The 16522-nt window shown below is 37.8% G+C and overlaps 1 long non-coding RNA gene across 1 annotated transcript in view; it reads right to left on the bottom strand.

The window, feature by feature from the left end:
* LOC116421994 overlaps positions 1–277 on the bottom strand; it is a 36315-nt gene extending 36038 nt beyond the window's left edge. Inside the window, exon 1 of the long non-coding RNA XR_004232602.1 lies at positions 143–277. This is a non-coding gene — a long non-coding RNA (uncharacterized LOC116421994). The remainder of the gene's footprint in view (positions 1–142) is intronic.
* Between the last annotated feature and the right edge of the window lie 16245 nt (positions 278–16522).

The raw sequence follows: 16522 nt of genomic DNA, 5'->3' as shown, positions 1-16522 counted from the left end.
TCGCTCGCTCCGCCTGGGGCCACCCCGCCAAGGGCACCTGGGGCGGAAGGTTCGCGTAACCTCGAACCCGATCCTCCCCCGACCGCGGGGGTGCGAGCCCGAGCTCCCCTCCCCGTGCCTTCTGGGCCCGTGGCGCGCTCACCTGGCTACAGTCAGGGCTTGCACCTGAGCGCCCGCGGGGTGCCGGATGCGGGATGAAGGATGCGGGATGCGCTCCCAGGTAGGACCGCCCCGGCTGCCCCCGGGGCCGGCTACGCGGGCAGCTGCACTGGCTTTGTAGGCGGTATCCAAAGCGGTCGCCCGGAGCCCCTCCCTCCCCCCCCGCCCCTTCAGACTCCGCCCCCCGTCCCTCCCCTTCCCCGGGTGCGCCGCACCCCTACCTCCCGGTGGAGCCGTCGCGGCCGAGGGGCCGGAGCCGCGACCGCGGGCACGGCCACTGGCACTGACACAATCACGTGAGCCCGGGAAGGGCCGCGGCCGCCTCCTTCCCGGAGAGAGCTTAGCGGGCACCGAAACGTGCCAGCCTTCCAGCTGGACTGGGGGGTCCTGGCTGCTGTTGGCCCACCTGCTGGGGAGCCCCGCCCAAGCTTGGGGACTTAATTATTGGCTGGGACGGCTGAGGGATTGGGAGTGGGGGGGGGGGGTCGGCGGGGAGAGAAGAGGGTTGGGGGCGGGGAAGAAGTAGTGGACGAAGAGGGAGAAGAGACTTGGGAAGGAGAAGTTGAAATGGGAGAATATCTAGCCGGCGTGGGGGTGGGGGCTAATAGAGTTAGTCCCCCAGCCTTGTTCTTGAGCCTCCCAGGACAGAGCTGCTTCTTTGAGCCTTTGGGGGTTTTCCGGAGTTCTGGCTCAGTTTTCTTAAAGACCATTCCAGCTCGATTTCCACGGATCACTTAACAATAGGGGTCAGTGTCAAGGCTTGGCTCTCTAATCCAGGGATCCAAGGAATGTTTTCATCTCCCAGCTCCCGTGATATCATTAACCACGTATCAGCTGCTTCCATCTTGGTAGATTACAACTGTCAACCATTAAGACAGACCTCCTGGGTTAACCTTCATCCTTAACTGCTCATAACTCAAGTGTCATTACCCTCTCCCTAATTGTCTTTGCAGTAAACAACATAAATTAGAATTAACTTTTAATTAAAAAAAAATTAAAAGCCAGAATGTTAATGTTGTTAGCACCCGACTTCCATGTGGGCAACTCTTGATTCCTCTGAGTCAGTGATCATATAGATCTTTCTTTTGTCATTAATTCAGGGATTTTGAGCTAGAAATGGACTTTTGAGCCATCGAGTTTAAGCCCCAGACTTTATAGATCAGACTCTTAAGAGGTGAGGCCCAGAGAACCGAGCTGAAGCTGTGCGCAGGGATCTTTTAGCGATCATAATTCAAACTGAAAGGGCTTTTGATTTCTAGGCCACTTTTACAATCAGCAAACAGTCCTCTCTCACCCTTGTATTCCAGCTTTTTTTTTTTTTTTTTTTTTTTTTTTTAAACACTGATGATCAGGAGGATGATTTAAGAGGGGCCTAGAGAGACTTACATGAACTGATTGTAAGTGAAACAAGTAGAATTACATCATTGTACATAGCAACAAGATTATACAATGATCAGTTCTGATGAAGGTGGTGCTTTTCAACAATGGGATAATTCAGGCCAGTTCCAATGATCTTGTGATGAAGAGAGCCATCTATACCCAGAGAAGAGAGACTCAGGGTTTGAGTTGGATCACAACAGAGTATTTTCACTCTTTCTGTAGTTATTTGCTTGCATCTTGTTTTCTTTCTCATTTTTTCCCTTTTCCATATGCTACATATTTGTGGAAATATGTATTAAAGAATTGCACGTTTGACCAAAAAAAAAAAAAACTTTCTTAACATAACAAATATTAAATTTAATGATCACTTCCACTTGTGTAGGACAGCAGTATAAGTTTGAATATAAATTGGTTTATCCCCTACAGCCTGCATTTTCTTTTTGAAATTTAAAATAAATTGAACATGTAACATTCAAAACCCAGCAGTCTTGCTTCCTCTTGCTGCAGGGATTTTTTTTCCTATTCATTAGCATTTTCATCCTGTGGACAGGAAGGGGGGAAATTGAAATAAAAAAAAAAATCTGACTTTCTTTTAAGAGCTCAGAGAAAAGCCTGGCAAGGAAGAAGATTGCAGTAATTAACACCCAAGCATAATTTTACATTCTCATTTTAGACAATCATCTGTTTTGCCTGGTTTTCATTATTTTGGATAAAGGCACTAGAGGTGTCTCTTAATGCTTCTTAAACATGTGGTCCATTTAATTTCAATGGAGACAGTATTTTCCTTGCAAATTATTTTGTCAATAAAAAGACTTTCTACACTGATTGAACTTAGAGGCCTTATTAATCAGGGAAAAAAAAGGAAGAAACACCTTACTCTAAAGATCTTGGGTGTAAATCATGCCCAATTGTTACTGCAATAGAAATAATCTTTGAGAGTGAGATCATAAATCTGAGTTGGACAGTTCCTTAGAGGTCATAGCATCCAGCTTTCCACTGAATGAAGGTATCCTGACATTGACAATCTAGCCCTTGATAATTTGGTCCTGTGTCTGCTTCAATATTCCAGTAATGGGAGCTCCCTAGTTGCTGAAACAGCACTTTCTGCTGTTGGACAGCTCAACCTCTAAAGAGTTCTTTAGCTGCCAAAATCTGACTTCCAGAAATTTCCATACATTTGTATACTTCTGTCCTCTGGAGCTCCAGGCAATGATTAGGGCCACTATTGTCCCCCCACCTTCAGCACCAGACAGCTATCTAGTTTCCCTACCTAAGCCTAATTTCTTTTAAGCTAAACAAACAGCCCTGTTTCCCTCAAGAGTCATCCTTCCAAGTCATCACTCCCTGAATTCTCTCTAGTTTTTTCAATGCCCTTAAAACTGGTGGTGGGAACTAAATATAATATTCTGATTATGGCCTAATTGTGGGATTCTTCATTGTCTTGTCGAGACCCCCTTTATTCATAGACAACAGTTTCCTAAGAATCTTTAATATTGTATGAGAACACTGAGCTAAGGAGATGTAATCTTGTATCTGTGTTGCATAGATTTTTTTTTCCCTGAGCATGCTTTTACATAAGAAACAACAAAGCAGGGGCTTGGCTTTAACCTGGAATCATGATCCCCGATTAGTCCAGTGGAATATTTTGAGCACATGTCTGATGTGGCCACTAGACAATGAATACCCACTCAGCAGTACTTCCTAGAACAAACAAGGAATGGAGACCTGGGTATTTAAATCCAAGTTTGTTTATCCAGAGCACTTGTCCTTAGGCCAAGTGCTTTTTTTTTTTTTTTTCAAGATAAATGATTGAAGGAAGAAAGCATGGTTTTATATTCAGACATTGTAGTGAAAAATGCTATTACAAGGAAGATTGCCTGTTGTGATGAGGAAAAACACTGGGCTATGAGGAGACAACAGCAGCAACAAATGTATGTACAGAACACTGTTAAATACAAGGAAAGATGAACAACATATTTTTAATTATAAAAGTCATTTTTATTATGAATTTAAGCATCAATAAATAGAAATATTTTAAGTGAAAAGGGATACAAAAGAGTTTTACATGTTAAACTATGAACATTTTACATAGTTTAAAAGCATTTATTAAACTTAACTTGATGATAACAAAACTACCTTTATCTCTTCCAAAGTTCCTTCTTTTCTACATATTTTTAATAGTTTCATTAATACTCTTATCTTTCCTTTCTCTTTTACCTTCCCTTCATATAACTTTTCTCCTTGTGATACCTTGTCTTTTCTCAACAGGATCACTATCTGAGATATAATTGATATAAGTAACCATTCCTGCCCTCACACAGTTTATGGCCTACTAAGATATCAGTAAATTGGTAAATAGTTTTCATATAAATATATAGAATAGAATAGAATAGAATAGAAGCTCTTTGAGCATGTGGACTGTTTTCCTTTTGTTTTCTGTCCCCAGATGGGGATGTATCCCCATCCTAATATGGTGCTTACCACATAGTAGGCCCTTAATAAATGTGTTGATTGATTAATTCTGCAATATTGTGTAATAAGTTCATTCTAAACCTAGTTCCAGTGCCAGGCCAACCACCTCCTACATAAGACCTGCCATCATTTGTTATTGTTTCCCACTTCCTGAAATTTCCTTTGTCTTTTTCCTCTCTATATGCATGCTGTATAGAAGGGACCTGCAAAGCTTACTTCAATTTTAGCTTTTTTTAAAGGAAAAGTAAGAAATGGGACTGATTAATCAGTTTTGTCATGTATCACCAACTCTAGAAATAAGACTAGTCAATGAGAAGGTTGGAGCTGTTGACTTCTTCATTGTTTGTGCCTTTCTTGCCTACTGCTTGTGCCATTGATCAATTTTTGATTTTTTGATCAAAATTTATCTCAATACAAAGGTCAAATATTAATTGGCTGGTCCTCTTAAAATTAATCATATTAATTTTACTCTTAGACGTAAATTTATTGCTAGAAGAGAACACAGAAGACAGAGGATCATAGATCTATAACTGGTTGAGACTTAAGAGACTTGAAAATCCAATCCTTTCATTTGACAGGCACAGGGAGAAGTGATTTACCCGAACTAAGGGGCTACAGTAAGATTGAAAATGTAACTTCCTGACTTCAAGTCCAGGATTCTACATACTATAGCACATTGCCTTATCTAGACCTATCTTCTCCTTTTACAGAGGAAAATGAGGTCCACAAGGTCATGCATGTGGGAAGTAACAATGGAAATTTGCACCCAGATCCTGTGACTCCAAGTTTGGCCCCCTCTCTCCTATCCTATGCTGTGTCCAGAATCTAGATGGAAAGAATCCAGCACTGTCTTATTGTGTGGATTTGGCTAGAAGTTTTGCTTTTCTTGGCAAATACAAGTTAGAGAGGAGAGGCCCTTCATGGCAGCATCTGTCTGTTCCCACACATACATGAACCAGCTGGTCCATAAATGTACATTTCACCCAGACTGTTCCTGAAATTATGTGCCCTGTGAAACAGGGGGAGTTCCAGCTTGCCATAAAATCTTGATTAATCACAAAATGAACACATCTCTAGAAAACGGTGAATGGAATAGTTTCTGAATGTTTGTTTGGATGGAGATGGGAAGGGATCACAATCTAACTGACCATCAGTCAATGCCATTGGTTTATCTTAGTCAGGAGCTAAACAGAGTGAGAGAGAGAGAGAGACAGAGAGAGAGAAAGAAGGAGGAGGAGGAGGAGAGGAGAGGGGGAGAGAAAGAGATTTTTCTGGGGAATGATGAAAAAAAATCAGTAAGAGTCAAGCATCCAGAAAACAGGTATAGATTGGGGCCTATTATTGTTTAGTATAGTTAGTTACCATTCATAGATGATATCTCTTTTAAAAAGTCTGCTTATAAAAAATACAAATAATAGAAGCATTTCTTAACAGTGCTCAAAGTAATAGCAAATAAAATGCTAGAGCATATTGTAACAATAATCTAGTTGTCCATATGGCTTTTCCCAGCTACAGTTTTTATGGTCCTCAATGTGGGATCTTTATTCTTTTATGGGAGAATAAAGGTTTTCTTTTCCCCTGGGGCATAGAGTTACTTTGCAATTTAGCTATGAAAATGGGGCTAGATGGTTTTTATATGTTATCCCTAGGACACTCTTGTTTATCTGAAACTTCCTCCTTCCCCTAACTCCTAGTAGAATGTAAGACCCTTGAGGGGAAGATCTGATTTTGTTCTTTATTTGGGTGACCCCAATGCCTAGATCATAGTACACTTAAGGTCCATTTTATTGAATTGAATCCCCCCTACAATTTATTTTGTCTGTAGATTCCATTTTGAGTTTGCTTGCTGCTCCCAATGACAAAACCCTTAGGATTTATTGTTGATATGCAAAGGGACAGTGATTTCACAAGCAGAGGAAATTTCTGGTGAGGGAACCCTTTCTGTGTATGCAGATTGCAACCTGTTTTGCTAGTGCACAGACTCTTGAATTTAGGAGGAGCCTTAGAATCATTGGCTCATAGGTCTAAAGCTGGAAAAGTGCTCAGATCATCCAATCTTCCATATAATAGATGTAGATACTGCTGTTCACAGAGGTTAGGACTTGCTCAAGGTCATCTAAGTAATAAGTGCCATAACCAGAATTTGAACCCAATTTGCAACTGAAAATTCATTGAAAGATTTGATCCTAAATGTAGCACTCCATCCTTTACCCAGCTTTTTTCCACCATGCATCTTAGAGAATTGAATGATTTATTCCAGATCAGATGGATAGTAAATGTCAGAGAGTAGGTTTGAACCCAGAACTTCCAAGCCTAGCCCTTCCTCCATCATACCATATTGCCTCAAATGTTCATAGATTATTTTTTAAGGCTTTGTTAAATAATGTGTTGGATAAGACTTAACTGCAGTCTGTATCTTTGAAGCATGGCTGGATTTTAAGGATTATTGTTTTAGTGCTAGAAGGAACTTCAGAGCTTTCTCCTTTCCATTTTTTTTTCTGTGAAGGAAACTAAATCCTAGTGAAGTTAAATGCCTTGCCTATGGCTATATGGGTAATAAGTGGTGGAGCTGGAATTCCAACTCCACGTCTCTGACTTTGAATTCCCCACTCTTTTTCTGCATCTTGCTAGTAGATTTTTATGTGGAATTTGGAAATTTCGTTGTTATGCCTATTAACATCAGTGCAAGGTAATTTGATGAATGCTGAATGAATTTGCACCAGAGTGCCCAGGAATCCAACCTGATGAAAATAAAACTTTACAGGGGAATTTATGAAATCAATTTGAGATGCCTTTCCTAATAAAATGCTGAAGATCTAAAGGAGTGAAAATATATTGAGAAAATATTCAATAAAACTACATTGAATGTCACCTCAAGAATAGTCCAAATGCAATTTCTTCTAGGAGGAAAGTAACGTTACTTATTACCTGAGCATCCAGAGAATCTTACCACTAATTGGCAATCTTTCTTTGGCTTGGACTCAGTATTGTGGAAGCAGATATAGAGCTGGGGTTGGGGCAGGGGGAATAAAAAGTCTTCTAGACCATCCTCCTTCATTTTACAAATGAAGGAAGTGAGTCAGAGTCAGGGACTTGTCCAGGTTGCATTAGGTGATATGGATTTGATTAACTATCACCTTTTCTCTTACAAGGGTGTCAACAGTAATGGAAACTACAACAGTGAGGGCATATAGAATTATCCCTTCTATATCATATATTTGCTTCCCTGGCCATCCAAAAAATCCTTGTAAAATTTTTTGGCCCTTTCTTGATACCAGAGAAGTCTGGTTTTGTTTTGTTTTTTCGTTTTTTTTAATGGGGTCTTTCCAGTACTTTATTGTAAAATTGAGATTAAATTTTTGACTATAGGTCATTCCTGGGCTTTTACGTGTTGTTGCAACTTCCCCAACACTCCCCTCAAATTTCCATTTGATTTAATATGACAATTGGGAATATCTTGAAACCTGATGGGAAAAGTTACTGTGATAAAGAAAAGATAACTTCCCTGTCTTTCATTGTATTTGATCTTACAAATGCATTGGATCATTGGAACATCTTTCCTAGGGTCTTATAAATTGTATTATTACATAAAGGAGACATCTTATCTAGAGAGAACCATCAAGATTATATTTTGAAAACCTAACAGGAGAGACCTAGCCCATCTTTTGAGGAGTCTTCAAATTTTTGTTGTTATTATTCAAACAGATTTTTTGAAATTCCTTATAAAAGTGAATTTTTACTCTGAAAACTATTTAACAAAAGAATAAAAAAAGAAATGGTATATATAACTAATTGTATAATCTGGTTATTTAACATTATTCATTATTTATTTATTAAATAGATTTATTAATTATTTATTAAAAGAAAGGCTATAGGTTTCAATCAATCAATCATCTGGTATTTATTAAGTAAGTACCTACTATGTACCAAACACTGTGTTAGGGGCTGGGGATACAAATACAAAGAATGAAACAATTTCTATTCACAAATAATTTATATTTAAAAATATTTAGCATTTTATTTTTACCCAATTGCATGTAAAATCCTTTTTTCACATTTATTTTCAAAACTTTGAGCTCCCAATTTTCTCCCTTTCTCCATTCCCATCCCTTTGTTGAGAATGCAAGCAATTCGATGTAGGTTAAACATATGTAGTACAAAACATATTCTCATATTGGTCATGTTGTTTAAAAAAAACATATCAAAAAACTCTCACCCCAACCTTCAAGATAAATAAACTTAAAAAAAAAGTATATTTCAGTCTTCATTCAGACACTATCAGTTCTTTGTCTGGATTTGGAGAGCATTTTTTTTAATCTTAAGTCCTTAAGAGTTGTCTTGGATCATTGTTGAGAATAGCCAAGTCATTCATAGATGATCATCTTACAATACTGCTGTTACTCTGCATACAGTACATTTCATTTTGCATCAGCTCATAAAAGTCTTTCTAGATTTTTCTGAGAGCATCCTGCTCCTTTCTTATAGCACAATAATATTCCATCACAGTCACAGAGCATAGTTCATTCCTCAATTGATGGACATTCTATGTATTTCTAACTCTTTACTACCAAAAAAAAAAGAACTGCTATAAATATCTCCATATATAAAGATTCTTTTTCCTTTTTTAAAAATCTCCTTTTGGAATCAGACCTAGTATTGATGCTGCTAAGTCAAAATGGTATACACAGTTTATAAACCTTTGGGCAAATTCCAAATTGTTCTAGAGAGTGGTTGAATCAGTTCACAGCTCTACCAACAATGCATTAATACCTCATTTCCCTCCACATGTCCTCCAACATTTGTCATTCTCCTTTTCTGTCCTAGTAATGAATCTAATAGGTATGAGATAGTACCTCAGAATTGTTTCATTTGTATTCTTCCAATCAATAGTGATTTAGAGTACCTTCTCGTATGACTATAGATAACTTTGAATATTTCATCTGAAATCTGTTGATATCTCTTGATCATTTATCAATTGGATAAGCTTTTTATAAATTTGACTGACTTCTCTATATATTTGAGTATTGAGGCCTTTCTCAGGAAAACTTGCTTCAATTATTTTTTTTGCTAAATGATTACTAAATGTATTTCCCTCCATCCCATTCTCCCACCCCCATTTATTCTATTCTCTCTTTCCACTTACCTAGTACCTCTTCAGAAGTGTTCTGCTTCTGACTACCTCCTCCTGCAATCTGTCCTCCCTTTTAGCACCCACCCTTCCCTTATGGTCTTCTCTGCCTATTTTCCTATAGGATAAGACAGATTTCTATAACTAGTTGAGTATGTATGTTATTCTCTCTTTGAGCTAATTCTGATAAGACTAAGTTTCACTCACTACCCCTGTTCCACTCTCCTCATCTTCCGCTCCACTTCCCTCATCTTCTATTCCACTATAAAAGCTTTTTCTTTTATATGAAATAATAGCCTTTCCCTTTCTTCCAATGCATTCTTCTTTCTAAACACTTAATTTTACTTTTTTAGATATTATCTCTTCATATTCAGCTCACACTTGTGCCCCACCTTCCTAACTGCACTAATAATAAGAAACGTTTTCTGTTACAAGTATCATCTTCTAATGTAGGAATGTAACAGTTTAACACTATTAAGCCCTTTATGGTTTCTCTTTCCTGTTTACTTTTTTATTCTTCTTTGGAGTCTTGTATCTGAAAGTCAAATTTTGTCTTCAGCTCTTATCTTTTCATCATCCTTGAAAAATCTCTATTTCATTGAAAGTTAATTTTCATCTTGAACAATTATACTCAGTTTTGCTGAGTTGAAGACTCTGGGTTGTAGTCCTAACTTCTTTGCCTTCTGGGATATCATATTCTGAGCTCTCCCATCCTTTAATGGAGAAATTGCTAAACCTTGTATCATCCTGATTGCGACTCCACAATATTCGAATTGTTTCTTTCTGATTGCTTGCAACATTATCTTTTTGACTTAGGAAGTCTGGAATTTGGCTATAATTTTCCTGAGAGTTTTCATTGGGTGATTTCATTCAGGAGGTGATGGGTGAATTCTTTCAATTTCTATTTTCCTTCTAGTTCTAGAATATCAGGGTAGTTTTCCTTGATAATTTCTTGAAAGATGATGTTTATATTTTTTCTTTGATCACGGCTTTCAGGTAGTTCAATAATGTTTAAATTATCTCTCCTAGATCTATTTTCTAACTCAGTTGTTTTTCTAGTGAGATGTTTTACATTGTCTTCTGTTTTTTGGATCTGTTTTGTTGCTTCTTGATTTCTTATAAAATCATTAGCTTCCATTTGCTGAATTCTAATTTTTAAGGAATTATTTTCTTCAGTGAATTTTTGTGCCTTTTTTTCTCATTTGACTAATCCTGCTTTTCAAGGCATTCTTCTCTTCATTGGCTTTTTATATCTCTTTTCCCATTTGCCCTCGTCTTCTTTTTAAGGTGCTATTTTCTTCAGCATTTTTTGTGTGTGACTCCTTTACCAACCTGTTGGTTCTTTTTTCATGATTTTCTTGTATCACTTTCATTTCTTTTCTCAAATTTTTCCTGTATTACTTGATTTTCTTTTCTTTCTTTCTTTCTTCTTTTTTTTTGGCAAGGCAATTGAGGTTAAGTGACTTGCCTAGTAAGTATTAAGTGACTGAGGTCAGATTTAAACTCAAGTTCTACTGACTCCAGGATCAGTGCTCTATCTACTGCACCATCTAGCTGCCTTCATTTTACTTAATTTTTAAAATGATTTTAGAACTTTTCCATAGCCTGAGACCCATTCATATTTTTCTTTGAGGCTTTGATGTTGGAGTTTTGACTTCGTTATCTTCTGTATGTCTTGATTTTTCTTTTCTCCATAATAACTATCTATGGTCAGAAATTTTTCTGTTGTTTACTCATTTTTCCAGTCTATTTCTTGACTTTTATTTCATCATTATAGTAGCATTCTACTTCCAGGGTGGAAGGCGTATTTTCCCAAACTTCAGGGATTTTGTGCAGCTGTTTTCAGAACTACTTCTAGGGATCTATAAGTTTTCAGTTCTTCCAAGGTGATGTGATCTAAAGAGAGTTGTGCTTCTACTCTCCTGGTCTTTGCTCTGGTCTGTGTGTGACCACACCCCTTTTTCTACCTTGAAAATGGGGCATGGACCCTGGTTTCACTGCAGTTGTAAGCTCTGGTATATTACTGCTCCTCCTTGCCCTGGTACTGCCACCAGGATTGCAACCTAGATCCTAGTATAGGCAAAACAACAGAATCCTGCTTCAGTGCTATCAAAGAGATCCCTGCAATCTCTTTCTGACTGTTTGTCAGACCCCCTTACTGTCTATGGGCTGAGAGCTCTGGAAGTGCTTGCTGGTGCAGTAGCTCCCAAGGCCTGATTTTTATTTGCATTCTTATAATAGACCTTTCCTGCCAACCTTCTGAAATATCTTTGGCTGGAAAATTATTCCATACCCTCCTTTTGTGGGTCCTGCCACTTTAGGAATTGATTTATGGCATTATTTTAAAGTGTTTGGAGAAGTTTGGGGTAGATTTCAGATGATTTGCCACCTTCTCTCAGCCGTAAGGAATTTATATACTAAGGGAGGCAATAAGTCATACATATATCCATACATATATATTAATTATAAATACACACACATATAAAACATAATATATCATGATAAAAGTGTAAAATTAATAAATGAAAATTCATACTAAGCTACAAATGAATGCTAATTTGATAATATTTAAGTAGTTCAGAAGGGAGACCACTGGAAGTTGATGAGATCAGGAAAGGGTCCAGAAGGAGGGGAGTGCTTGGCCTATATCTATAAGAAAAAAGAAAAGATTCAATGAGATAGAGTGAGGAGGGAGGGCATTCTAGGCATGAGTGACAGTCAGAGCAAAGGCATGGAGACCATAGATGGACTGTTGCATATAAGGAACAGTAAAAAGAACCATTCTCGCTGGAAATAGAGTATGTGGAAAGGAGCAAAATATAAGAAGAAAGGGCAGGTAGGAAGGGGTTAGTTTGTAAAATGTTTTAAATTCAAATGAGAGATTATAATTGATCCTGAAGGTGATAGGGAGCCAAGGACTTTATGAGTAGATGGGGAAGATTTATGGTAAAAAGAATTATGTTGGCAGCTAAATAAAACATGAACTGAAAGAGGGAGATACTTGAGGCAAGGAGAGAATTGAATTCAGCACCAATTCCATCAGAAGTTCTTTGGACTTTTCTTTGCTGCATTTCTTAGTGCATGTGATTCTTACCACTCTATAAGACTTGACAAAAGAAGAAATCCATGAAAAGAGCCCATAGAGCATGTCATCAGAGGAAATTTGTCATACAGCAAGAGGAAGGATGATCAGTGTGGACAGATTCTATTCTCCATTGGAATCCTCCAGATAACAATAAAACGTGAGTAAGGCCCTCAGAATATTGGGTGAAGTTTTGGGTAATTTCTGGGAGACCATGGTCATAAGTTCATGGTTGGGCAAGCGTGGATGGATCACAATGTACATCTTTGGAAGGAGCATCCATATTGGTAAGCAGTAATAATCAACCGCCAGATTGGCCAAGGGTATGCATCCCTTTAATTTCCATTCTGTATCATATCATATATATTCTCCTTTGTAATAGTTCTTTGAATTTTTCATGTTTATCATTACATATGATATATTGTAAGAGGTACTGCAGTATAGGATACTCACGTCCAATTGATGGGGGTGAACCCTGAAACTGTATCCCCTTTAATCCATAAAAGAAGGGTGATTCAGGGTCTCAGGCTCTTCCCTGAGAAAAGCATACCTTTCCCAGACAATGCCCTCCCTAAGTTAAGTGGTCTCATTCAGTTGGAGATCTTGGCCTGATAGTCCTATTGAGTGGCTCAAAACTCCAAGATAAGTCATCTCTTTTCAACTGGCAATCTAAGCTCTGGGCATTGAAACATTGAAGGAATCTCATTCAATTTTGAATTGAAGCCCAAGCCTCAGACTGCTAATAAAAGACAACTCTGAACCTTGAATCTTCGCAGAAGTCCTGAACAGGATTATGCTTGCCAAGGAAGCTGCCTTGGCAAGCTGTTCTGCCAGGACTCTTGCCTACTGTGAAGCTATTCTCTTCTCAGTGTTACCCTTTGCCATTTCCCTAACAGGACCTTTTGACTGAGAAGTCTGTCTTCCCAACAGGCTGGGTTCTCAGTACCAATAAAAATCCCTTTTGCCATATAGATTTTCAGGTTTGTTAATTCTTATGCATTGGACCTGCACCGACCAGAGGGGATTCCCCACCCCAATTCTCATACCTCTTCACTACTACGAACCTCATCATTTGCACCTCATCACAATTTACATAGAAATGGGGCACTAGTCATGTGTAAAGTGGCATATTGGCTCAGAAAACCACGTATTAAAATTATTTATGTTTTGTTCTATTTTGATTTATTTTTATAAAAATCTCTCAATTCCATTTTAAACTGATTCTTGAGGTACTCAGTAGTGCTGTGAACCACATGTCACTGTTTGCCTCTTTGGAATGGACAGAGATCTGCCTTTGGAGCTTGGAACACCTGAGTTCTTCAATGCCCATAACTTACAGAGAAGAAAGCATTGATTTGCATGGGTATAGAGAGTTTTCTCAGATAAGAGTTTTACTTGTCAGTGAAATCAGAGACACAGTCCCTATCTCTGCAGTAATATTACATTCACATTATAATTTACTTAACTGTTTCCCCATTGGGGGCTTATAGATTGTTTTTAGGGGGCAGCAAGATGGTGCAGTAGATAAAGTGCCCTGCCTGGAGTCAGGAAGACATCTTCCCGAGTACAAATCTAACTTCATATACTCACCAACTCCATGTCACTTAACTCTGTTTGCCTCAGTTTCCTCTTCTGTCAAATGAGCTGGAGAAAGAAATGACATATCATTCTACAGCTCTGCCAAGAAAACTCCAAATGGGGTCATAGCGAGTTGGACAAAACTGCAAATGATTGAACAACAAAGCTTGTTTCTAACTTCTTGTTATGACAGTGCTGCTGGGGATATTTATTTCCAGATGGACATTTTCTTTCTGTTAATAACCTCTTTGGAGTATGTGTCCTAATAGTGAGATTGCTGGGTTGGGGCTTTGTCCGATTTTGTACAATTTATCATATAACTTTTAAGTCCCAGAAGCTATTGATCCCTATCACTGTTAATGCCCTCCCCTCCCCTCCTGAAAGTGCTTGGTTATATATTTTTTCTGCTCATAAATGTGTGCTGGTAGTTTCCATCTCACAAGATGTAAAAGCTCCACAGGGCAGGGCAATTTTTCCCTTCTTTGTATGCATTGTTCCTGGCACATAATAGGTGCTTAAAATATTTATGATTGAATAAGTGAAGGAGAGGTCAAGGAGGCAGAGAGATCAGTGTGTGAGGAGCTCAATTTCTATGTGAGATTAAAAAATAGAAGTGACAACTAAGGTCCCTTGTTATTTTAGAGTTCTTGGGACAAGTTTACATTTCTATATGAATCTTCTCTGGACCCCTAACCCTCCCAAACCAACCTAGCATTGTGCATGGCACACAGTAAGCACTTAATAAATGTTTGTTGATGGATATATCAGCTTCAAGCTCAGTGTATATAGTTGGGATTTAATAAGTACTTAATAAATCATTTAATCACCTTATTTTTAGCCATCTAGATCCATCAAAAGATTATTGGCATTAAAAGTGTGTGGGACAAGTACTAGACACCTTTTCCCAAATTAACTAATTAGAGACATCTTCAGGTACAGAGAGAAAGCATTTATTTAATCCCTGCAGGGAGTGGCCCAACCACTAGCCTAAGAGCCATCCCAATTCGCACCATGTGCTCCTGAACTTGACCAGTCAGAAATAGAACAGCCGGTTAAATAGGAAAAGACCCAAGCCTTTTCATCGGATAGATTAAAAGGATGTAACCATCCTTGACCAATGTCACCAATATTGTCTGCCTCCCACAGGTCACATCATTTCCTGAAACTTCCTGTCACCTGCAACCCAAGGTTCAAGACTTGGGAATAGGGATCATGTGACCCAGGTCCAGTCTCAATACTGAGAAATTCTTTATCCAATCATTCCCATTAAAAAAAAAGATGGATGTAACTATTAGGGGGTCTTTGGGGTATCATAGAAAACACTGCAGAATTCTAAAAATCTAAGCCATTCTTTACTTCTATGGACTGATGTATTAATGCATTTTTCATCTGACTATATCTTTTAGTCTGTACAACAGATATTTGATTTTTCCTGCAGAGATTGCAAGGGTAATCTCTTCTAAGGCTATAGACATCATTGAAGAAGTCCTGACATATTTATTCTGGAACTTGATGAAAGAAGTATATGCCATCCAGAAATAAGGAAACTTTTTATTATACGTGTTAATAACCATCAACAAAAGGATTCAAATAAATAAAATAAGTTCATAATAAAATGACAAATTACAAATTATTTATAAATGACTAATAGGAATAAGTATAGGTAAATATGTATTTTAAGAAAACAATATTGATAGCATCATTTTGCTTTTGTGTCTTCTTCCTATTGTGTTATCTTCCATGAAGATTTAATTGGGTTATTATTTTTTAATGATTATTAATGATTCTATTCTCTTCACTATTCATCACTTGCTATGTTTTTTTCCATATTTTTCCATTCTTTATAGTAATAATTGCTTATTTGTACAATTTTAAATCCATTACATAGAAATGACAATTTATTTGGCAATTTGCAAATCATTGAACATAAAAGATAGTTTCCAGGTTTTCGTTATTAAAAATTTACCCAATTTCTCAATCCTGCTCTTTGTCTGCAGAGATCTATCTCAAAATTTGGTTACAAAACTCTTTGTAGCAGTTGTTTATCCTTTTCTTGTTTTGTGCTAATGCAATTGGAGCTAAGTGACTTGTCCATGTGTCACACACAGCTAGGAAGCGTTAAGTGTCGGAGGCCAGATTTGAAGTTGAACATTATTGATTAGAGAAATGCAAACTAAAACATTTTTGAAGTACCAACTCATACTTATCCAATTAGATAACATGATAGAAGAGGAAAATGACAAATGTTGGAGGGCCTGTAGGAAAATGAAAACACTAATGCATTGTTGGTAGAGTTGATTCAGTCATTTTGGAGAGCAATTTGAAATTATGCCCAAAGGTCTATAAAATGATCCATATCCAGAAATACCACTTCTAACTTTCCAAGAGTTCAAAAAAAGGGAAAAGGACCTTTATGTACAAAAATATTTATATCAGTGTTTTTTTTTTTTGTGGTGGCAAAGAACTGGAAATTGAGGGGATGCTCATCATTTGCAGAATGGCTAAAAAAGTTGTGGCCTTGGTGTTCAAGGGGAACCTCAAAAAGGTTGGGGTTCCAGATCAACATCATGTAGTGTCTCAAAAGAATTTTCAGGCTTGGAACCATTGCCAAGTCAAGGTGCAAAGTTTATTATAATTGCAATGCCAGTTAGAATGGGCTAAGTTCCAAAAGAAGTTAGCAAAGAACCAGGGGCAAAAAAGATAAATTTAGAGGAAAAAGTTAG

Source organism: Sarcophilus harrisii, chromosome 2, assembly GCF_902635505.1.
Source record: "Sarcophilus harrisii chromosome 2, mSarHar1.11, whole genome shotgun sequence".
NCBI classification, from domain to species: domain Eukaryota; kingdom Metazoa; phylum Chordata; class Mammalia; order Dasyuromorphia; family Dasyuridae; genus Sarcophilus; species Sarcophilus harrisii.
Note: the sequence above shows the minus strand (reverse complement) of the source record. Positions and strands in the feature narration are given on the sequence as shown.